Below are 25,346 nucleotides of genomic sequence, written 5' to 3'. Positions count from 1 at the left end.
ATGGAAATATTTAAAGGGGGGAAAGAGAGAAATTGAAAATAGGCCTGACGCTAACATTTGCAGAGTCCAGGGCAAGAATACAAATGGAGGCCTACTTACCACGTGTCTTGCTATTTAAAGCACAAATCAAGCTAATGAACTGTAAAATAAGATACCTTCTACCCTTCTACCTCAGCAAACATACCTTCACAACTCAGAAGACCAGAGCTCAATTTAGAATTCTCAGATTCCGTGGAGTTCTGCTGTGGACGTGGTGGCATGCAGACAGCCATGCCAGCGCCGGGCCCCCTCCCTTTCAGCCCTTGCTGCACCGGGCATCATGAGGCTACACGTGTGCACATGTGTGGAAACCTGCCCGTCTTCTCCCTGACCCTCACAAACAGCCGCCTCTCTACCATGCCTGGGCCTGGGGCTGTACACGTGGAACCCAGGGACGAGGCCCACAGAGGCCATCTGGGGCCATTTGGGCAGGAGGTCCTGGGGTCCCCGGTATCCAGAGCACGTTCAGGAAGGGGGGTGGCAAGAACTAGGGTGGACGTGTGTCCCTCCCTCCACTGGGAGCAGAAGGGCATGGCCAGGAGAGGTCCCTCTTGTGCAGGCCAGGGACTCGCCTGCTACTGTGGGCTGTGTCCTGAGAAGGCCTCGGTGAGGAGCACACGTGAGGGGCAGGCCGCTGCTGCCCCTGCAGCTAGGGGGTCGGGGGAAAGACAGGCAAAGGTGGGTCCAGGTGGAGAGCCGCATTCAGATGAGGTGGCAGGAAGTTAACGTGACTTCCATCCTTTAGCCAGGGTTTCTCCAGGAAGGGGAGGTGACATCTTCTGCTCTGTGGTGGGTGGGGGCCAGAGGCTTGGGGAAGGGTCATAGGAAAGTTTGGGAAAGGCAACGTTCAATAGTATCATGAGAAAGGACAGATAAGGAAACTTTCAGAAGAAACTGGCCGCGCCACGGGCCTGCTGTGGCTGCCATGTACCCGTGGGCAGGCTGCGCACAGCTCAACTCCAGATGCACCTTCTACATCAACGACAACGTGATGGCGACCCCTCGAATCGGGCACTGAGTCAGGCATTGCACCTCCCGCGCAGTCACACCTGGCGGCTCCAGGCTCACGCAATCTCCTCTCTGAATTTTGACCTCAACAGTTAATATTGCTTTGCAGAGTCTGAATGAGAGAAAATCGTTTTAAGGGCCCCTGTGCTTACTGGAATTACTCCTTAAAGCCATGCCTATTCTATAAACACTAATTTAACATTACAAATGTGGCCCCCAAACGCTGACAAAGTTCTCCCCGAATAGTGGGGTACTTCCCTTTAATTCTGAGAGCCAGGATCATGCTCCCGGGATGGTGTTTTCCTCATCCTTGTTGCCCCTGTAAACCCCCTCTGAGCACTGGTCCTTCTCTTGTCTCTTGAGGCCCCACCCATTACTTAAAATGAATTATTATTTTAACATTTACTCTTTGTGCATATTATAGAGAAAGAAAACAATTGTAATTACTATAATTCTGCCATCTCTGAGGTTCCCTCCCTATTTTGCTCTCTGCAAACCTCAAATTTGCTAATCCCCAGGCTGTGACAACACCTCCCTTCTTGAACTGTCAGCCTGCTTCAGTTTTTCCCCTGTATCATTGTTCCTAATTCTGCCGCTACGTTGTTGAGTTTTGTTTGCTTTCATTCACACGTGACATTTATTTTTCCGTCTGCTGTACTTGTACTTTGAGATAGTAGTGGAGACAGTCAGTCCAAAAGCTTTGGGGACAGTTGGTTGTGGAATAAAACAGTGATGACATGGAGACTCGGTGATGTTCATTTTCTAAGCCTGCAAAGAAATCCTCAGAAGACTCTGAGGAGCTGAGGCCTCCTCTCAGGGGCCTTTTGTTCCACGTCTTCACAAGACATTGCTGTTCCTGCCCCAAGGCAGGTGAACCAACCAGCCCAGGTCCCAGAGTGTGCCCAGCCCTGGGGACAGGGGCAGGGCCAGAAAAGCGCATGGCCGGCGGAGGGAGGGAAACCCATTCCAGGCAAAGGAAGAGCATCGGCCACCTTCCTCATCGGTGGACCACTGGGGAGGCCCAGAGGCCTGCAGGGCACAGAAGCCTCCACCCCAGCCTTGTCCAAGGAAGCCTGGCTTGCTGATGAGGCTTCCACCTGCCATTGTTTAGAAGAGCAAGAAATGGAAAGTGTGATGGCGCTCACACTTTTTTAGAAAACTATACATTCTATAAAATCTCAAACTACTTATGATGCCCTATGACCGGTCTCGTTATCTTTTCTTTTTAACTCTTACTGGGGCACCCTTGAATGTTGAATGGATCCTGACCAAGTCCAGCTGCCCTGGCCTCCATCTCGCTTCTCTCAGGGCTCCTGGACGCCCTCACCCCACACCCCCCAGCTCTGCCATGGCTGCTCTGAGCCCATCCCTGGACCTGTGTGCAGAATGGCTCCTGGCCTCTTGCCTTAGCCCGTGTTCACCTCTGCAATTCTCTGATCCTGTTGTGGAGCAATTTCTGAAATGATCTATTTGGTTCTCCACCTACTACACTAAGGATCTGAACTTTTTGTAAGGATTGGGAATCGTCAGTATGAATTGAACATCTGAACATTTGTACTCTTCTCTAAGACAAGGAACTTCTCATGAATTGTAGCTGGTGTATAAGGCATTTTCCCTGTACTAAATGGCCCTGACCAATATGCAGTTGGAGTTCTTGCCTTCTGATTTTCATTTCTGCCATTAAAGTGTTGGCTTTAGACTTCTCTCCTAGCACATCCATGCACTTAGCAGATTTTCTGTTTTTGATATGCTGTGGACTAAAGTGACAGATCCCCAAAGGTATTAGAAGTATGTCTAAAATCATCACAGATGCCCGTGAGTGAGGCCTTGGTTGAGCATTCAGGGACCAGGGCCATGTGCTTCAATGTATGGACTTTGATTTAGTTTGGTGAATCAAAGACCTTTTTTCTTTTTTTTAATCTTATAAATTCTTTTGGCTTCATCTCTAAAATGGGTTAACCAATCTTGTTTACCTGGGTTTTCAGAGATTTTTAGAAAATAAACATTTTTATTAAAGCATAACTCACATAAGATAGTACACAAATCATAAGTGTACAGTGAGATGAATTTTTACAGAGTAAACACCTGGTAATCCTTCAAGAAATAGAACATCATCAGTGCCTCTAAAGTCGCCTGTTCTATGCCCATTGCCAATCCCCTGTACTCCCCACTACTCAAAGATTCATCTTCGAGTCATGTAGCCATGCTTCATTTTCATTGCTGTGTAGTTTTCCATTGTGAGAATACACTACAATGTATCCATTCCTCTGCTGGACATTTAAGTGGTTTCCAGGATTTTGGGGTTCTGTTGGATTACACTGCTATGAACATTGTACATATCTTTTGATGCACTCATGTACACATTTCTGTCATTAATCCCAAGAATGGAATTGCTGGATCATAGGCTATGGCTTAATAAATCCTGCCAATAGTTGTGGCAAGAGATTGTACCAATTTACCTTCCCACCAGCAGCAAATAAGAGTTCCAATTACTCCAAATGATCAAGGAACTTTTCATTGAACTTTATAATGAATTACTGTGTTTGCCAAATAAATGCCCCTAGTAGGAAGCAGTGGAGTGTGGCAGAAATCATGCTAAAGGGAAACCTCATGTGAAGCGTGAAATCGTTCTGGACCATGAAGTCCTCATTTCTGAAGCAGAGCTGATCTCTAAGACCGCTTTCATCTTTAACACTCTTGGCTCATTTTGTGATTCTCATAAGAAGTGCTTCATTCGTCATGTACTTTCTGGTGTCTCCCTGTGCCAGGCCCAGGACCAGCTCTGGGTGGACGCTAAACAACAGATGTATACACGTGGGCCATCGATGCCCGGCTTCAAGTGCAGAGGTTAAACTGGAGCAAGGACACTGACCGCTGAAGGGTTTAGGAAAGGCGGGTGGCAAATGAGCAAGAGACATTTGCAAGAAGAGTTCTTGGGCCCAGAGTGGTTGTTATTTTGTTCCAGGCAGCACGGCTGAGCTACCAGAACAAACGGTCCGAGTCCAAAATGAGCCCAGGACGAGGCAATGCTTGGGCCACTGTGGGCGAGTCACCTCACTGCTTGGCAACACGCACCAACCTCCTCTATGCCCGGGCAAGGCAGGTGGCTGCCATCACCTCAGTCACCCTCCTGCCTTTGACGTTCCACTGCATCAAAGTCTGAGCTCGGTCTTTGGGTGGATGGAGCCTGTGGCTGTACTCAGGCCTGAGCTGCAAGAGAGACTTGGAGAAGGAGGACCTGGCATTTTCAGTTTCTGTAGAGGGAAGGGGCCCCCAAACTCAGGAAGGGGTTTGGATATTGGACCGCTAGAACTATCGTTACTGATGATAACAAGAGCTGAAGCAATTATCAGTTGTCATCCTTCCTGGATTTTTTAAAAAAGATCACAACCAAAGAGGATTAAAACACTCTTTTATTCCTCATTGTTTTCTACAGTTAAAGCTCCCAGGATCCACACCTTAGATCCATGCCACACCTGTCACACGTTGAGAAGTGACACAGCTTCTCAAAACCATGCAAGGTATGCAGGAGGACTGGCCGAGCTGAGTGGTGGACGGATCAAGGCCCTGCAGCTCCCCGCTGTTGGAAGCAGCTGTCTCACGGGGCAAGTGTTTGTTCCCAGATCTGGAGCGCAGTGGTTCATGATTCTTCAATTAAAGGTTTGTCTCCTTCACACAAAGACCTGATCGGGTGCTCATTCTAAGAGCGATGGAAATCTGCTTCCTCCCACCTGCCCAGATGCGCAGCTGCGCACTGACAAATGCACACATGCCGTAAACACGCCTGTGTCGCCCTCCTTAGCCCCCGGCCCTCCTGGCCACTCCCCTGTGGCTGGGCAGCCTGGCTGGCTTTTGTATCACTGAGTCCTCCTCACCCGACCAGTTATGGACGGTGAAACAGACACATCTATCCTTCCTCTCCGCATCCTCACCTTTGCCCTTCATGGTGCTTCCTCTGGCTAAGTTGTCTCATCCTCTCCTGAGGTCTCTTCCCCCGGCCCCTGCTACAGGGCAGGCAGGCAGTCAACTCAGTCTGAGAGGAGGGGACTCGGTGCAGAAGAACACGACCTAAAATATCTCATGGGCAGGAGCCCAGCCCTCGCCCTCCCCACGCTCCTGGTGAGTCACTTTAGGCACTGCCTTCGTCCTGGGGCTCTTTTAAAAAGCAGATGCTCCCAGAAGAGGTCAAGTGTTGAGTCACCACCCTTGGTGTCCCACTGTGGCTTATTTTCATCAGATCACTTTCCTCTGAATTAGGAGGAGCCTCTAGGGGTGGAGGGAGCTTCTGAAGGTCAGCAAAGGGGGCCGAGCATTAAGGAGGAGACCTGCTAACAGGTCTGATCCAGGGCTCCGGAGTCCCCATCCCTTCCTCCCACTGGCCGCCATGCCCCACCCCACCCCCACCTCCCAGGAGAAAAAGAGGCACAGCTCCAGCTGGCTGCCCCAGAGCCTGCTCCTGTCTGGGCCCATACCTCCAGCCCCAGCCCTTCCTACTCTACACTTTGCTCCTCAAATCCCAAACCCTCACACCTACCAGCCTGCATTCTTAGCAGATCACATAGTTCCCCTTGCTACTCAGCATGAATGTAGCAAAGCCAGATGCTGGAATGGCCCTTTGCATTTTACGCGTATGCTTATTCCATTTAGTCTTCACAACAAATCTGCAGTGGGTGGCTATTATGCCCATTCCATCACTTAGGAACCTGAAACTCTAAGAGAATTAAAAATAAAATGAAATAATATCCAAAGGCAGAGGGAGGGGAGGGAGGGGATGTTTTAAGGTCTCACAGCTACATAGTGGCCAAGCTGGTTTGAGTCAACAACTTATCAGATGTCTGGTCGTGTGCTGGAGGACATCAGAGGCATTCCTGGAGGACCCGGTCCCTCTTCCAGTGTCAGGTCTGAGCCACTCAAAGCTTTGATCCTTCTTTCTTGCTTATTGCACTGGCCAGAATCTCCAGTGCAATGTTGAACAGAAAGGATGAGAACAGACGCCCTTGTCTTTTTCCTGATCACAGGGGGAAAGCGTTCATCTTTGATCATTAGGTTTGATGTTAGCTGTGGGGTTTTCATAGCTGCCATTTATCAGCTGAGGAAGTTGTCTTCCATTCCTAGTTCGCTGAGAGTTTTTAATCAGGAACAGAAGTAGGATTTTGTTAAATGCTTGTTCTGCATCTACTGAGGTCATCATATAGTTTTTCTTTTTAGTCTGTTAATATGAGGAATTAGATTGGGTACTTTTTGAGCGTTAAACCAATCTTGAATTCCTGGGTGAAATCCCACTTGGTTAGGTTGTGTTATCCTTTTAGTATATCGTCGGATTTGATTTGCTAAAATTTTGTTAAGAATTTTTGCCTCTGTGTTCATAATTCGTCTGTAGTTTCTTTTCTTGTCATTTCTTTGTTTGGTTTTGGTATTAGGGTAACACTGGCCTCATAGATTGGGTTTAGAGGTATTCCCTCCTCTTCAATTTTCTAGAAGACTTTGTGTATTATTTATTCCATAAATGTTTTGTTGAGTTATCTGTGGCTGTTTTGATACTTTTTGGTTGTGATTAAAAAAAAAAAAAAATCCAGAAAGTGTCAACATCAGGCAACCCCGATTGCTATTGTTGGCATCAGCATCCTCACCAGCAACAGACGGCGTCATTCTTGTTTATCATCCCTGACAGCTCCCAGGAGGAATGAAGCTGGCGTCTGGATGATGCTCTAGTGGTACTTTATGGGGCTGAAGTCACCAAGAGCTTCTTTCTCATTTGACCCAAACATTTCAGAAACCAATGGCTTCTGAGAATTAGTACTAACTCTTCCAGACCCTGACGTCTTTTGCACTGTTCAGATTCTTTCCATCCTTCCAGGCTTAGCTGGCATCTCTTTTGACTTCCCTGAGAATCTGTCAACACCCCACCCGGGCCTGTCTCTGAATTCCTGTCACCCTGACAGCCAGAACTACCCAGTTAAGCTCTTCGTGAAATTCTGCCTTGTGTTATTTTCTTGTTGATTCTTCTATATGTTTCTCTCTAACTAGATTATAAGTTACTTGTCTTATATTGCCTCAAACACCTGATGGAAGGTTGACTGATTTAGGGCTAGTCATCCTAGCATATGGCATATGAATTTCTAACTTCACGATGTCTGCTCATTCAGCAGTGGTTCTGCTAGGAAACAAATATGAGGCAGAACATCTTTTCGTATACAACTTTGTCTCATAAATGACTGCATATGTTCTATGTCAGTTCTGCGTATCTCCTAAATATTACTCGGTTTTCCTATTGGCAAAATGGTGGGCCTGAGTTTTTTTTCTTAATGAAAACTCTAGAAGCATGGATGACAAGTTAGTGTCTCAATATCGGAAGCATTTCTGCCTACGTTTCATTGCACTCTCCCATGAGGTGGAAAGAGCAAGTCTCACGCTCATATTTTAAGAGGCCTGTCTTTCCAGCCCTGGCCCTGTCCTGCCTCCTCTGAACTTGGCCTCACCACTCACTCCCTGAGCCCCACACCCATGTGCTGTTCTGTGCCCCAGGCCTCACGCTGTGCACTTGGCCTGGAAATCCACCGGGGTCTAATTCAAATATATCCTCAAGGGAATACTATCCACTCCCACCCCCAAGCAGAATTAATTACTCAAGTGTAAATTTCTAAAAACCACCTTTTTATCTGCTTCATCACATTCTATTTTTTAAAATCTTTAGAACTCATTAATCAAATTCATTAATAAAATATGCCTTCATTTCAAAAATAAATAGTGAGGTTAATAGTCATTTCCATCATTGGAGAGTTTGTCAGTATTTCCAAGGGCAGTGAGCGTTGATTCTGATGGCCCAAACCCAAGCTATTAGCAATTGTTAAAATAAACACGTTTACTACCAAAACCCAGGAAGTCTCTAAGTGCCGTCTTGTCTCGCTGTTTTCCAGTTCCGCGTTTTTCTGATCCTTGTTTCTCCCTGGGTATAGTCTCAAGTGGCTCTTTGTATCTGCTTGTGGTTCTGCCTTGGCCCAGGGCTCCTGGCTATTTGTTTACTCTTCCCTTTTCTTGCCTTTCTTTGTTGCCTCCCTAATTCTTTTATTGTTGTCATAACTTGGGCTGGCTGGACATTAGGTCCCAGCAGGTCTTGGCAATCAGGAGTCAAAAATGACAGTGACTCTCAGAAACTCTCTTAGCCACAGAGCCCAGCCCTAGTGAGGGTGTTGAGATAGGCACCACATTTTCACTTCTTGCCTCAGAGAAATGCAGCACAACAACCTGTCTGCATAGTTATTCCCTTCCTACCTAATCCCTGGAGACCAGCTGTCAGCCTGAGACTGAGTAACACACAGCAGGTGCCTTGGACCCCTGGATCCTGAGTGTCAGAGCCACTTAGCTCACACACACCCCCAGGCCCAGTGGGTACCAGATCACAGTGTTGATTAACTGACATTATGTTCATGTGAATTTTATGTGATTATATTTTTGTTCCCATTAGATTGAAATTTAGTTTGAGTTAAAATAACACTTTAGCCTTAAAAGTCCCATGTTGCATTTTTGCAACACTTCAGCTTACCAGCCACTTAGGTTAATTTTTAGTTTAAGTGTTAACCCCTTTATATGTTACATCCCAAATATGTGTATCTAAAATTGAAAAACACACCTTCCTCTGACAGATGATCTTCCAGGTCTCTCTTCTGCTCTTCTTCCTCCTGCTTTCTGCCCGGGCGGCTGACCCAGATCAAGGGCAGATCAAGGGCTCTCTAGCCCTCTGCTGCCCAGGTGGGTTTAGCCAACTGGGAACCAGAGCAGGAGATGGGTGGGGGAGAGGGACGTAGGGTATTTATTCCCCTAGCTCCCTCAGGGCAAGGTCACAGCTCTCAACTGGAGGACCCAGGTCCTCTCAAGGAAGACTTCTCTGTGAAGCTTTCTCCTTCTGTAGCAGCCCCCGGAGCTGCACTCTCCCTTCTGGTTTCCTGACACCCAACCGCGCCTTTCTAAATTCTTCCTTTATTGAATCCTTCATGAGTTTTCGTAACTTGTGTGCCATTGATTTCCTGCTGATAGATTTCAAAAAGTGTTTGAAATCCTCATTCAGAGGTAATGGCACGTTGACAATGTCAAACCACATTTGGGTGCAGACACCTAGACATCTCATAACAAAAGAGAGCAACTGACTCAAATGGGAGCCTCTGTGAGAAACCCTTTGATTTCACTCAAGGCAGTTGCATCTCAAATACAGCATTTCTTTAATGCAACCGTCCTGTAATGACCATAAAACTCGGTGTTCTATTACTGGAAATCCTATGTTGGGACTGATTAATGGCTTTGATTGCAAAATTACTGGGAAATGAGTAAATACCATAAAAGTTGTTTCGATAAATCACCCCTGGAATTTGGAATCATGGTAATCTTAAACTCTTCCCTGCTTCTCCGTGTAGGGAGAAGTAGGTTGTGGTTTTATGCCACCAGTATAAGCAACTCCATTCCCCTCTGCTCAGCCGGTTGATGAAGTTTAGGAAAGGCTGGGGGTCAGCCTGAGAACCCAACCTGCAAGTCCCCAGGTGTTCTATGTCCTGAGGACCTCCCGCATGCCAGGCCCTGCGCCCAGCATGTCAAGTGCAGCGTCCCATCCATCCTCAGCTCAGTCCTGTGATGGGGCTGCTGGTTGAGGGTAGGGGATAGTGGCCATTGGACCAGTTCATCCGCATCACACTGAGGTGCTATTAAATAAGTAACTTTTAGGTTAAGAAGCAGGATGGCCATGATTTAGGATGTGTCTGCTTGTGACCGAGGCGAGCGTGTTTCTGAGGATCATACCTTTTCCTCTTTCCAGCTGTGGACTCATCCAGGGCAGGGATGCTTTCTGACTTTTTTATTTTTATTTTTTGATGGTTCGCTTGTTTTTATCCTAAGTCCTTATCACAGGCAGGTGGTGGGTGCCTGGTTTTAATAAATGGATGAAAGACTGAATGGATCAACAAATCCACTCATTAAAAGCAATGACTGTGATTAATGGTGAAGATGACCACAAAAAATAGATGTTTGAAAGGATGGGTGAGGGGTGGCATGAGGAATAAGATAACCTGATAAATTGTTACCTTTTTTTTTAAAGCTGAGTTTTAAAAATTTATTCATTTATTTATTTATTTTTTTGGCTGTGTTGGGTCTTCGCTTCTGTGCGAGGGCTTTCTCTAGTTGTGGCAAGCGGGGGCCACTCTTCATCGCGGTGCGCGGGCCTCTCACTGTCGCGGCCTCTCTTGTTGCGGAGCACAGACTCCAGTCGCGCAGGCTCAGTAGTTGTGGCTCACGGGCCCAGTTGCTCCGCGGCATGTGGGATCCTCCCAGACCAGGGCTCGAACCCGTGTCCCCTGCATTGGCAGGCAGACTCTCAACCACTGGGCCACCAGGGAAGCCCTAAATTGTTACCTTCTATTTTTTTTCTCTCACTAACTCAAGTCTGCAAAGAAAAGTCATTTGATTTTTTTAGTGATAAATTAGTTGCTGACTCCTGGTCCCAGATCTTCCTGGCTGGTGGAGAACATGAGCTATCCATGTTGAATGTCCTTGTCCCATGTTACACAGCAGCAGGGTATGTGTGGTGGGGGAGAACCAGTTCTTGTCCTCTGTCCCCAAATGGCCTCTTCAGGACCTGGGTTCCTTTGCAGCATCTGTTCCGGGGTGCCTCGGGGAGTGGGCATCTGGGCCATGGCAGCCTGTGGTCCTGTTTCCCAAGCGGGGTCACATGCTCTAGGCCTCCAGGATCCAGGCTGTGAGTGGACATGAGCCAGGTCCACTGGGCCAAGCTCTAAAGAGCACGGGGTTGACGACAAACTGGAGTGACATTCAAGTTGTTCACAGCACCATGCTAAACACGACATCTCTCTCTACAACTAAGTCTGGCTTGTGGCCTCCAGTTGCCAGCTTTTTCTCTGGAGGAAAGATTCAGGCCCTGCACAGACTAGTTCCCTCTGTAATTCTCCTAAGGACGTATTTAGGGCACAGCCTCATCTCCAGAGGATGCCAAGCAGTTCAGCCCAGCGCCCTCTGCCTTCAGGCCTCCACAGAGTGCCGTGCGTGCATCTCTCCTGCCTTCCCTTCCACACATTCACATCCTCAAGGGCATCGCCACAGAACCACCTGGAGAGGTGAACTGGCCGTACGCCTTCAGCCCCATGTCCAGATGAAAGAGAAGGACAGACATTCAAATGGGAGCGTCTACTGAAAGAGAAGAATTGTCAGTGACCAGAGAGGAAAGTGGCCTTTGCTTGCTCTGGAGCAGACTGAGAGGTGGAGGAGGGAGAGTGAAGAGACGGCCCATTCTCCTTTCTCCCTGTGATGCTGGGATGTCGGCCCTGAGCAGAGAGATTAAGGATTAGATGGGGGAGAGGGGTTGGCATTTTTAAACTAAGTGGCCTTAGATGTCTATCACCCTCCAAGTAAAAGTAAGCTTGAGATGTCAAGAAGTCAGGAATGGAAATTCAACTAAATATGTTTAAAGACAGAGAAAGAAGGTAAAGTAAAGCCATTTCCTGCTTATGTCCTAGCAGGTTCAGCTACTAAATAGATCAACTTCCTCCAGCCCCAGGAGACACTGTCTACCCTGGGGAAAAGCCTTCTCATTTTGTGTTTATTCTAGACAATCTGGGTCTGACCTGAGAACACAGACCTTTGGAAGACAGAGTTAGTCTGACTTAGAGGTTACTCTACTCGCCTGCCCACTGCATCCTTCCCAAAGGGAATGAGCCCCAGTTCAGACAAGAAGCTGGGAAGAGGGAAAATATAGGAAGCAAAAAATGTGTAGAGATTACTCTCAAAAAACCTTAGCCCAGACGCACCGGTCAAAAGCAAGAAAATACTCAGAGATCAGGGAGGACAAGAGGGCTGCTTGAGCAAGGAGGCATCCTTGGCTTCCTGAAATCCTTAAGGGGCGGGGATCTGACGGCTGCTTCAGCTCATGCACGCCCTCGGCCTGTGGACCAGCCAGGGAATCTCTCTCTCAGGGACCTCGGTTTTCCCCACTGTCAAAATAGACACCAAAAGCTGGTTCCAGTGACCTCACCAAGTGGCATGAAGTCAAATGCAATTCCATGGCCTTACATGAAGGAGGAACTCTGAAAACTGCACAATGCCACCCTGAACCCAAAATATCCCCTGTTGTCACCATTGCCAATTACTGAGGCCATAATGGAGACTGGTTACCTCTGTAATTCTCCGAAGGATGTATTTAGGGCATTCTTGCTTTGTAACTGTCTTTGGGATTTTGCGGTACAGTATTCTACTAATTTTAAATATGCATAGTCTCAGCTTACAAACAAGTTGTGTTCCAAAAGTAGATTTGCACGTTGGTTAGTTGGCTCTCAGAATTCAGTTTCACATGAAAACTGTGCTAAAACAAAATCTATGATTCATGTGCCGTCAAGCTAGTAGAAAACAATACTGTTACAATGCAGTAATGAAGCCAAATGGAAAAATATTATATTAAAATTGACCAAGTAAATGGTACACTGACTAGCTTAAATCCAGGTACTTTAAAATTCTCCACTAATGCTTGAATGCTGCTGTTTCCTGTACCCTGAAGCCTTGTGCTGGGCATAAAGCAGACAAGGAGGGGATGTGGAAAATTGTGATGGAATTCCCGGCAAGTCAGAGCAACCCACACGTTTCTCCTCTAGAACTTCCCGGAGCTAGGCTTCCTCCACCGTCTGTGTCCACCGACCACTTCCTGGCTCCACCCCACCCTTAACACGCCTCCCCATCTTCCTCTAGCAAGGATGAGAGCCACACACAAGGTGTTACGATTTAGGGGGCGGAGGGGTTGACATTTCTACTTTTAAATTTACTGAGATACTTTAACTGCGAAAAAGGAAAGTAGCAGGTCCTCAGTTGCCAGGTTCTAACCCAGAGGAACAGAGCATTAAATCAAGCACGGAGCGACTCTACTGTGTTACCGCACAGGCCACACATTCATGACGCCGGCCCTGAACGTGGCATCCACCTGCTGGACAACCTTGACCCTCCCGGGTCATGTCCCATTTCCTGTCCAGATTTCCCAGGTGCCTTCGTTTAGCCTCCCTCCATTGTGTGGAGCATGCCAAGGGCCCCTAAGAAAGGCATCTCTGGGTCCTGGCCTCAGAGACGCCCTCTGTCTCCAGGGCCCTACAACTATTTGGCTAAGCAGACAGTCTCTAAACCAGCACGCACTTTCCATCTCACACTGTGCCTGCACAAAACCTCCTCTATGACAAACTTTCAAAAATAGGAACACAGCGCCCGGGGACAAAGGCAACAGACATAGCTGCAGGGGTCACACCGGGTTCTTCCTGTTTCAGCATCTACTTGTTCATTGGTCTACACTTCAGCGTGCTGGCTGCACCCAGGCCTTGCTTTAGGTTTTCAGCCAACATGAAGCCCCAGTGTGATGGTTAATTTTATGTGTCAACTTGACTGGGCCACGGGATGCCCAGATATTTGGTCAAACATGATTCTGAGTGTGTCTGTAAGGGTGTATTTGGATGAGATTCACATTGGAATCCGCAGGCTAAGAAGCAGAGGGCTCCCCCCAGTATGGGTGGGCATCGTCCAATCAGTCGAAGGCCTGAATAGAACAAAAAGGCTGACCCTCTCATGACTAAGGGAAAAAAACACACCCTGCCTGATTCCCTTGAGCTGGGACATCGGTCTCCTGCCTTTGGACTCAAACTGAAACGTTGGCTCTTCTTGGGTATGGAAACTCCTTGCTTTGGGACTGGAGCTTCCACCACCAGCTCTCCTGGGTCTCCAACTATTGACTGCAGACTGTGGGACTTAGCCTCCATAATCTCACGAGCTAATTCCTTATAATAAATTTCTACTATCTGTCTATCTACCTACCTACCTACCTATGTATCAATCTTAAAAAAGCCTTTGTTTTATATGTATTTATATTTGTACATATATATATATATCTCCTATTGGTTCTGTTTCTCTGGAGAACTGTAACTAATGCACCCAGTCTATCCAAAAAAAGTGCAGTTAGGATTGAAAGTGCCCATAACACTGAACAGGATGTCAGTGCCCTTCAACCAACGGCCCCCAGGAACACACCTGTGGGTGACCAGCATCACACTGAGGGAGAACATACAGTGTGGGGAACTGTGGAGCGTCTCTGTAAGAGGGTGTTAGCAAGAACCTATTATAGAATTTGGGCTCTGGGGGTGATCGGGAAGGATCCAAGAAAGCAATGGATTGCACAAAAAAGTAAGGACAGAAAGTGAGACAATTCTATGTTTATCTCAACAAATACCTTCTCTCTGGGGAGGGCTAACTAGAGCAGGGATAAAGCTATGCTTGGTAAAGATACCGCGGTCACTCATTTTAGCTGACGGGGGTGTTGTTCGGAAGTTTGTGGTGGCACGATGACTTTGGTTTGCCCTTGCTTGGACAAAGGTAGGAAGTGGCCCTGTGTTGTCTCACTTTGTCATGGTCTCAGAGTGGCCTTTTCTGATGTTGGTGTTCTGTGAGATTATTTGTGTCCCCCTACCCCATGTTCTCAGTCACTTCTGCTCCCCCAGTTCTCCCCTCCCTTGCCCCAGCCTGCCCCTCCACCCAGAAGAGGGCTGAAAGCTTATCCAGAGAGGCAGATGGCTGGGTCTCCCCTATGCAGACAGAAGGTCTCTGGGACCTTCTGAGGGGAGTAGCCGCAATACACACAAGCTTTTCTCCTGCTTATTGTGACTCCCTTTCTAAAATCTTTCTACTCTGTATTATTACCAAAACCCAAGCACTGTGCTGAACACTTTACATACATTCACGTATTTGACCCTTAAAACAACCCTAGAAGGTAAGTATAGTATTGTCTTCATTTTGATGGTGGGGTAACCCAGGTACACATAGAGTAAAAAACAATAACAACAACAAAGCAAAACCTGACAACAAAGAACTACACTCCACCCACCACTAAAAAGTCCCTCTTGTGCTTGATCACATGGCATGATGTGCATCTATGCAGGATGACATAGACAAAATCAGAGAACTTCCTTTCCATCTGCACTCTATTTCCAGAGTAAAGTATCATTTCACCCTGGACCAAAACCCTGCACTGCTCCCTACTGCCTAAAGAATTAAGCCCAAATGCCTTACATCAAGACCCAGGTCAGATTTGAGACCCTGTCTCGACTATTCCGGTGTCCTTAGTTTCCCCTTTCCCCTAAGTGAGCTTCCTGCTATGCCCACAGCCATATATTCTCTGCCCCCTGAACATGTCAAACGCATTTCCACATCCATGCTACTCCCTCCAGCTGGAATATTCCCCGACCTCCATCCAATCTCAGTTCCATCTCTCCTTCCCAACTCAGATCTGTGTTCCTCTGTGCAGTTTTCCTGGCAGGTATCCTGTGCTATTTTATATTCTTATTTATGTTTTTATGTATCACCCTTGTTGTCCCAATAAGACCAATGGTAGATAGTTTGCAAAACAACCACAGTAGTTTCTCCTCTGCCTAGTTGTGTGTCCTTTTGCAGCATGACTTGCCCTGGCCACTTCTACCTTCAAGAGGCAGAGTCTATGTCTTCACTCTTTTGAGTCTGATTTTGAATGTAAATATGACTTGTTTTGGCCATTAGAACATTAGATAATCCTCATCACCATGTAAGGAGCCTGGGCTAGCCAGCAAAGGATTAGAAAACACAAGGAGCAGAGATGGATCTTCCCAGCTGATCAACCAAAGCCAAGCTATCCTAGACCAACCAGCCTGCCAGATGTGTGAATGAGGCCATCCTAAATCATCCAGCCCCAGTTAAGCCAGCCTGGACAGAAAAGACATTCAAGCCAACCCAAGGAATTGTGAACAAACAATAGATGTTTGTTTTTACATGCCAGTGCATTTTGAGATGGTTTGTTATGCAGCAAAAGCTAACAAATACAACATTATAAACTCCATCAGGTGCTGCGCTATGACCCACCTTACTTGAATTCTTGGAATTCAGCCTTGCACATGACAGTCAGTCTTCAATAAATGTTTGTTTTTGATGATAACGACTCGAATAAAGAATGTTGAGGAATTCCCTGGCAGTCCAGTGGTTAGGACTCCATGCTTTCACTGCCGAGGGCCCAGGTTCAATCCCTGATTGGGGAACTAAGATCCCACAAGCTGCAAGGCATAGCCAAAAAAAAAAAAGTGAAAAAAAAAAAAAAAGAATGTTGAGAGCTGGAGTTTGAAGGAGGCCAGGCCTAGCCTTCAGAGAGGATGGAGATCTGGGGGTGCCTGGGAAAGCTGTTTCATGCTTAAAACCTGGACTGAGCCAACTGGGTGATATCAGAGTTCATGTTAAGCTACCTTAACTCTGTGGAGTTTCTATCATGAAATTCCCTTTTCTCACAGGACAACTTAGCTGTGCACTAACGTGGCCATCACATGCTGGATTCAGCTGATGGAGTAGCAGGAAGGGGTTACCTTTGGGAAGAGAGATGCAGCCTCTGGAGGTGAGCTCTCACATTTTATCATTCCTTCCATTTATCAAGTGTTTACTGAACAGCCACCATGTGCCTGGTGGTGGGCTGGGGACTAAGGAAATGAACAAACCTGATCCCACCAGGTCCTCGAGGGGCTCTAGTCTGAAGCGTCAGAACACATCTGACCATCTCCTGGCTCAAGTTCAACAAGAAGAGAGGTGAGTTAGAGAGCTCCTGTTCTAGGGCTCATTTTCCTGAACAAATTGACCGTTTTACTATTTTACCTCTTCCACTTGTGGAAATTTATAGACAATTTTCCAAGTCTTTAAGTTTATATTTTCTTAACCAAATTGAACTTTTCTTAAGAAAACAAGTAAAAATTAATTGTCCTTAATGGTATAATCATCCAACTCCAGATGTAATGAAACTCTGTGCAGCTGAGCCCTGGGTGCCACATACTCAACATCAAGACCTCAGACCAAGGTGGAAGCATGAAAGGCAGTGACGCCTGGTGTCCTCCAAAGGTTCTGTGACACCCTGCCTGATGGCCAGGGCCTGCCCATGGCTCCTCAGATGGGTTATAGTAATCACACACCCAATCATGGACTACTGGGTATTGAGTGCTTATTATTTAAGTGCTAACAGTTTTAAACACTCTATTCTTTTCAATTCTCTCAGCAACCCCGTGAGATAGGAACTACTATGTCTTTTTTTGCAGATGAGAAAACCGAAGCACTAAGAAGTTAAGTAACTCACCCAAGGTCACACAGCTAATACGTAGCAGAGCTGGGGCTTGACCTCAGTGTTCTCGTTTTTATCTTTCGTAAAGTTTGCACCACTTTAGACCTGGCCTGTTAATAGCATTGTTGGGAGAGTCTTTGGACTTCTTTCCTTTCCTCCCACTCTAGAACTTCAGTGTCCCTGAAGCCCGGCACTTATTTATAGGTGGTAACTTGCCTTCTGCTGTTTTTGCTCTTAGAGGATTGGAAGTGCTTCTTACACAGTACTTTACTTCCAGTTTGGTTTATCTTTGAGCTTTAGCTCAAAACAAATAAGAGAGCCTGACCTGTTCCCTCCAGGCAGCTTCTGAATGAGAGCCTTCCAGAACTGTCAGCCAGCGCTTAGCTGACACCAGCCCAGCTCCAGGCTGCAAGTGACTTGGGGAGGCTCTGTGAGGCTCGCGGGCGCTCCTGTCCCAGCGCTGAGCGACAGGCCTGCAGACACGGCTGGCTGAGTGAGGGAGTCACTGGGTCCGAGAGGCAGGAAACGACCTCACCTGCCAGGCCAGCACCAGTCTTTTCTACTTTCAGTTATAGACATTTTGTAAAAAGAAGAAGAGAAAACCCTGGAGAGATGGCTCCCTACCTGGATGTGGTCCCCAGCCCCTCCCTTCCTTTCCTCCTCTCTGTCCTGAGCCACTTCCCTCCCTCCCTCTCCTCTCAGCCCAGCCCTTCCCTTCCTCCTCCTCTCCCATCCCCCTTCGCACACAAGATCTCCTCTCCCTTTCCTAAAGTCCAGCCTATAGGAACTTCCTCCTAATTCAGATCCGGTTTTCCAGCGTTACCATGGCAACCCGTGGCTACCGAGGCTTTTCAGCAAAGTCACTTCTCCCCTACATTTTTCATAGAAATCTGCATTCTACTTCTTGCTCCTCCCCACTTGCCGCGTTTGAGCAAAACTCTAGCCCCAGGCTCTCCAACATCTTTAAATGTAAACAGCCGTATCTCTTTTATATCAACTATGTTGATGTATTCTGAATAATTTAAGATATAATGTCATCAACTTAGTTAATTCCGAATACATCAGTACAATTTTCTCCATGGAGCGTACCTGGCTTACTTATTGAGGGGTGGACAAGTTGAATTTGTATTTATGCTGGGGTGTTGACAGGAGCTGAATTGTGAATACTGAGTAGGGAAGTGGCTCAGGTGGGACTGTTGGTGCCCCACAGGGAAGGTGGGAGCAAACCAGAAACCTGCCCCAAGGAAATTGTCCTGCCCACAAGTGTCAGTGAAAATAGGCACAAAACACCCAGAACTCAGCATCCTCTCCAAGCCCTGAGCAAAAAATCCTAAATCTGGTGCAAAGGAAAGAATATGCCCTCTGAAATTAGGCAGAATTGAGTGTTATCCTCAATTCTGTTAATGAACTAGCTGTGCTTGGGCAGGTTCCTTCTTACCCTCTCTGAATCTCAGTAGTATATCTTTCAAAGTTATTGGGAGAAATAAATGGGCTAATGCACATAAAAGGGCCTAAAGACGTTCTCGGCACACACTCGCTGAAGAGTAACTGCCATATTCCAGTTACTGTCATGAGCAAAGTTCTATGAGGCAGCACCGAGATTCAAGCTGAGCCCAAGAAGCAGATACCAAGGTTACCAAATAATCAGGCTGCACAGCTGGTAACCAAACCAGAAATCACGGTCTCAACACTCCAAAGTTCAGGATATAAGCAGGAATGAGACGCTAAGGCACCAAGTCTCATCAGACGCTGTTACAGGAGTAACATCCTAGCATCGTCAGGTGGAAACTGACCCAGCAAAGGAACCGTGCACTGGCTGCTCTCAGTGTCCTCTCCCCTCTCCATGGCCTACTGGAGATGTGCTGGAATGTGTGTTAGGCAGGCCAAGAGCTGGGAGCAGGACAGTGTAGGGAGAGAAACCAGGTCCCTACTGGGGCCCAGAAAAGAAGGTTGAGCACACACAGATGGGGACTTGACCTGAGCTAGTTCAGCAGGACCCGTGAGTGTGGGGTTGGTTCCAAGCCTTGAACCTTCAACTTGAAAAATACGTCATGCAGAAGATTCTGAAATTGAGTGCATAACAGGACGGTAAATGAGACACTTCCTGGCATCCACAGCAGCAGGGGCCACGTCAGCAGTGCTGTGCATACTAAGAGACTATACCTACAAAAGCAACCACTAGCTCAAGACCACTAGCTCTAGGATATATAAGAGAAGATCAAGTAAAACTACTGGGGGCCCCTTCTTTGGAAGTTGTTTCCCAGGCAGAGGTAGCAGGGAGTGGGGCAGAGAATTTGGCCCATGTCTGCTCGAAGGTGGTGGGCTGCTGTTTGAGAAAAATCTAAAGGTGAGACATTATAATTAAAGCTTCTCCTGAGGGTGGAGGAAGAAGAGAAGCCAACTGCACTTTTCGTAGCAAAGGAACACGGGTCTCACCACGGGTCAGCCATGAGCTCCCTGAAAGGGAGCCAACTGCATAGTCTTGAACAGGACTCTGCCCAGAGGCCCTCCCAGAGGAGTGAGATAACCCAACAGAGGGTCTGTGTGGGGCGGACTTAGGAGCCAGGAAGGAGTCATAAGTAACCAGCTGGAAGAAGCATAGTCCAGGACAGAAAACTGTGGTTAGAGGTGTCCTGGCAAACCCACAGAAGAGATCTATGAGGGGGAGAATTAGCATCTGAACATGAGTCACACACAGAAGGCACCAAACCAGATGACAGTAGTACAGATCTAGTAAGAACTTTTCTCTTCCCTTTATGTTCCTCTCTCCTTGAGCCAACCACGAAGAAGCTAGAGGCAGGATGGGGCAATAGAGGGCAACAAGATGGGGAGATAAGGAAGAAAAAACTGGTCATCCACACCTACCCTCGGCCACTGCATGTTTCCTAGCCAAGTATGGTCCTAACCAGGAGAGGAGCTTAATCCAGGTGAAGGATACATTTTTTTTTTCTTTTCTCAGCTTTATTGAGGTATAATTGACAAAAATTGTATGCATTTAAGGGGTACAACGTGATGGTTTCATATAAATACACACTGTGAAGTGATCACCACAATCAAGCTAATTAGCATTACCTCACATAGTTACCATTTTTGGGTTTTGTTTTCTTTTCTTTTCATCCCCCTACCCACCCCCCATCCCTTCTGGCAATCACCTTTTGTTCTCTGTATCCATGAGTGTATTTCTGTTTTGTTACATTTGTTCATTTCTTTTGTTTTTTGGCTTCCATATGTAAGTGAAGGCATATGGTCTTTTTCTTTGTCTGACTTACCTCACTTACCATAAGACCCTTTAGGTCCACCCATGTTGCCACAAAAGGCAAGATTTCATTCTTTTTTAGGGCTGAAAAGCTGTGTTATATTCTATTGTATATCTATCTCCTATCTATCTATCTATCTATCTATCTATCTATCTATCTATCTAATCTTCTTTATCCATTCATTTATCGATGAACACTTAAGTTGCTTCCATATCTTGGCTAGTGCTGCAATGAGCATATGAGTGCATGAATCTTTTAGAGTTAGTGTTTTTGTTTTCTTTGAAAAAATACCCAAAAGTGGAATTGCTGGATCATATGGTAGTTCTATTTTTAATTTTGGGGGGAAACTTCATACTGTTTTCCATAGTAGCTACACCAATTTACCCTCTCACCAACAGTACATGAGGGTCCCGTTTTCTCCATATCCTCACCATCTGTTGCCATTTGTGGTCTTTTTGATGATGGCCATTCCAATAGATGTGAGGTGATATCTCACTGTAGTTTTGGTTTGCATTTCCCTAATAATTAGTGATGTCGAGCATCTTCTCATGTGCCTGTTGGCCATCTGTATGTCTTCTCTGGGAAAATGTTTATTCAGGTCCTCTGCCCATTTTTTTTTTTCCCATGGGCAAATCTGTTTTATCCAGAGTAACTGAAAAGCACCACCAGCAGCAGCTCCTAGCCACCCCATGGGTGGATCCTGCAGATGCTCTGCTGCGCAGAAGGCACGGGACCCAAGTGCAATTCCATTGACACCAAGTTCTAGAACAGGTAAAACACACCTATGGCAGCCATAACGTCAGCAGGTTTACACCTGGGAGTGGGGGTGGGGGGACGCGGTGGGAATAGCTGGGAAAGGACACAAGGGGCTTCTGCAATGGGGAAGAACAGAGAAGGGGCTGAGAATGTTCTAGGTCTTGATCTGGACTCAGGTGCTGCGGAGGTGCACATGTGTAAAATTTCATGGACCAACACTGCTGTGCGTACTCAGGGTACGTATGCGCAACTCCAGTTTTTTGTTGTTGTTTCTTTTAAGGGAAACAATTGGATGTGGGAAGGTTGGCATCTTTTTAGCTAGGGAATGGTGGAGAATTCTCTCTTCTTGTCTGATAAAGTTGAGGAAGAAAACTGAAAGTCTTCTAGAGGTGATGTTTGGAGAGATGGATGACTGAAATATAAGGGGTATTTCCCCGCCGGCAGCAGGATAAAAAGTTGCCATCTTCCACCATCCGCGTCCCAAAGCTCGGAGAGATTTCCAAAGATTGTTTAATTGATTTTTCTCCTATTTACATGCAGATCATAGTGTCTGGGGCCCAGGAATTCAGACACATGGCTTTGGGTCCACTCAGCCCCATGAAAAATCCTGTCTGAAACTCTCACAAAGCCAGACACACACGTCTTCAGAAACACGCTGTTTCCTTTTTGTCTGGGGCTCCAGGGAGCGGGTGCAACGAGCAGGGCCTCAGACACGCTCCCATCTGCAGAGTCCCAGGGATCCCGTCCCTCTGTTCTGCTGGACTGCAATCCAGCTGGCATTCACAGTGTGATCCCCAAAAGGGCCAAACCCCGTCACCACCACCGCCTTCCTGGGCTGCTCCATGGAGGGCTCAGGCTGCACCTCTGACCCACTCCTGTCTGGACTCCTCTGCCCATTTTTTAATCGAATTGTTTGTTTTTGATGTTGAGCTGTATGAGTTCTCAGTATATTTTGGATAATAACTCCTTATCAGATATATCATTTGAAAATATCTTCTCCCATTCAGTAAGCAACGTTTTCATTTTGCTGATAGTTTCCTTCCCTGTGCAAAAGCCTTTTAGTCTGATGTAGTCCCACTGGTGTATTTTTGTTTTTGTTTCCCTTGCCTGAGGAGACATATCCAACAAGATATTGCTAAGACCGATGTTAAAGAGTGTTCTGCCTATGTTTTCTTCTAAGAGTTTTATGGTTTCAAGTCTTACATTTAGCCTTTAATCCATTTTGAGTTTCTTTTTGTATATGGAGTGAGAAAGTAGTCCAACTTGGTTCTTTTGCCTGCAGCTGTTCAGCTTTCCCAGCATCAATTATTGAAGAGATTGTCTTTTCCCCATCAATTATTCTTGCCTCCTTCATCATAGATTAATTGCCCATGTAAGTGTAGGTTCATTTCTGGGCTCTCTATTCTGTTGCATTGATCTATGTGTCTGTTTTTTTGCCGGTACCATATTGTTTTTATGACTGTAGCTTTGTAGTATAATTTGAAATCAGGGAGCATCATACCTCCATCTTTGTTCTTCTTTCTCAAGGTATTTGAGCTATTTGGGCTCTTTCGTGTTTCTATAGAGTTTTAGAATTATTTGTTCTAGTTCTGTGAAAAAAATGGCAGTGGTATTTTGATAGGGATTGCATTGAATCTGTAGATTGCTTTGGGTAGTATGGTCATTTTAACAATATTAATTCTTCTAATCCATGAACATGGTATATCTTTCCATTATGTCATCTTCAACTTCTTTCATCAACGTCTTATAGTTTTCCAAGTACAGATATTTTACCTCCTTGGTTATACTTATTCCTAGGTATTTTATTCTTTTTGATATAATTGTAAATGGGATTGTTTTCTTAACTTCTCTTTCTGAGAGTGTTCATTGCTAATGTATAGAGACACAAAAGATTTCTGTATATTAATTTTGTATCCTGCAACTTTACTGAATTTATAGTTTTTTGGTACTGTCTTTCAATTTTTCCATACATAGTATCATGTCATCTACAAACACTGAAAGCTTTACTTCTTCCTTTCCAATCTGGATTCCTTTATTTCTTTTTCTTGTCTGATTGCTGTGGCTAGGAATTCCAATATTGTGTTGAATAAAAGTGGCAAGAGTTGGCATCCTTGTTGTGCCCCTGATTTTTTTTTAAACATCTTTATTGGAGTATAATTGCTTTAAAATGCTGTGTTAGTTTCTGCTGTACAACAAAGTAACTCAACTATATGTATACATATATCCCCATATCCCTCCCTCTTATGCCTCCCTCCCATCCTCCCTATCCCACCCCTCTAAGTGGTCACAAAGCACCAAGCTGATCTCCCTGTGTAATGCAACTGCCTCCCACTGGCTGTCTATTTTACATTTGGTAGAGTATATATGTCAGTGGTACTCTCTCACTTCTTCACAACTTACCCTTCCCCCTTCCCATGTCCTCAAGTCCATTCTCTATGTCTGCGTCTTTATTCCTGTCCTGCCCCTAGGTTCATCAGAACCATTTTATTTTTTAGATTCCATATATATGTGTTAGCATACAGTATCTGTTTTTCTCTTTCTGATTTACTTCACTCTGTATGACAGTCTCTAGGTCCATCCACCTCACTACAAATAACTCAATTTCATTTCTTTTTATGGCTGAGTAATATTCCATTGTATATATGTTGCACATCTTCTTTATCCATGCATCTCTTGATGGACACTTAGGTTGCTTCCATGTCCTGGCTATTGTAAATAATACTGCAGTGAACATTGTGGTACATGACTCTTTTTGAATTATGGTTTTCTCAGGGTATATGCCCAGTAGTGGGATTGCTGGGTCACATGGTAGTTCTATTTTTAGTTTTTTAAGGAACCTCCATACTGTTCTCCATAGTGGCTCTATCAATGTACATTCCCACCAACAGTGCAAGAGGGCTCCCTTTTCTCCACACCCTCTCCAGCATTTATTGTTTGTAGATTTTTTGATGCTGGCCACTCTGACCGGTGTGTGCTGATACCTCAAATCAAATGGTTTTGATTTGCATTTCTCTAACGATTAGTGATGTTGACCATCCTTTAATATGTTTGTTGGATATCTGTACATTTTCTTTGGAGAAATCTCTATTAAGGTCTTCTGCCCATTCTTGGATTGGGTTGTTTGTTTTTTTGATATGAGCTGCTTGTATATTTTGGAGATTAGTCCTTTGTCAGTTGCTTCGTTTGCAAATATTTTCTCCCATTCTGAGGGTTGTCTTTTCGTCTTCTTTATGTTTTCCTTTGCTGTGCAAAATTTTTAAGTTTCATTAGGTCCCATTTGTTTATTTTTGGTTTTATTTCCGTTTCTCTATGAGGAGGGTCAAAAAGGATCTTGCTGTGATTTATGTCATAGAGTGTTGTGCCTATGTTTTCCTCTAAGAGTTTTATAGTGTCTGGCCTTATATTTAGGTCTTGAATCCATTTTGAGTTTATTTTTGTGTATGGTGTTAGGAAGTGTTCTAATTTCATTCTTTTACATGTAGCTGTCCAGTTTTCCCAGCACCACTTATTGAAGAGACTGTCTTTTCTCCATTGTATATCCTTGCCTCCTTTGTGATAGATTAGTTGAGCATAGGTGAGTGGGTTTATCTCTGGGCTTTCTATCCTGTTCCATTGATCTATATTTCTGTTTTAGTGCCAGTACCATACTGTCTTGATTATTGTAGCTTTGTACAGTAGTCTGAAGTCAGGGAGCCTGATTCGTCCAGCTCCATTTTTCTTTCTCAAGATTGTTTTTGCTATTTGGGGTCTTTTGTGTTTCCAGACACATTGTGAAATTTTTTGTTCTAGTTCTGTAAAAAATGCCATTGGTAGTTTGATAGATTTTGCATTGAATCTGTGGATTGCTTTAGTTACTATAGTCATTTTCACAATGTTGATTCTTCCAATCTGAAAACATGGTATATCTCTCCATCTGTTTGCATCGTCTTTAATTTCTTTCATCAGTGTCTTGTAGTTTTCTGCATACAAGTCTTTTGTCTACTTAAGTAGGTTTATTCCTAGGTATTTTATTCTTTTTGTTGCAGTGGTAAATGGGAGTGTTTCCTTAATTTCTCTTTCAGATTTTGCATCATTAGTGTATAGGAATGCAAGAGATTTCTGTGCATTAACTTTGTATCCTGCTACTCTACCAAATTCATTGATTA

At 45.5% G+C, this 25,346-nt stretch overlaps 1 long non-coding RNA gene across 1 annotated transcript in view; it reads left to right on the top strand.

Moving 5' to 3' along the window:
* The window catches only part of LOC130704633 (uncharacterized), a 76,740-nt gene that overhangs the window by 4,827 nt on the left and 46,567 nt on the right, over window positions 1-25,346 (top strand). The window contains exons 2-4 of the long non-coding RNA XR_009005079.1: window positions 4,484-4,707; window positions 16,377-16,477; window positions 16,591-16,665. This is a non-coding gene — a long non-coding RNA (uncharacterized LOC130704633). The remainder of the gene's footprint in view (window positions 1-4,483; window positions 4,708-16,376; window positions 16,478-16,590; window positions 16,666-25,346) is intronic.

The sequence above is a fragment of the Balaenoptera acutorostrata genome, chromosome 13 (genome assembly GCF_949987535.1).
Source record: "Balaenoptera acutorostrata chromosome 13, mBalAcu1.1, whole genome shotgun sequence".
Classification (NCBI taxonomy): domain Eukaryota; kingdom Metazoa; phylum Chordata; class Mammalia; order Artiodactyla; family Balaenopteridae; genus Balaenoptera; species Balaenoptera acutorostrata.
This window is presented reverse-complemented; position numbering and strand designations above follow the sequence as displayed.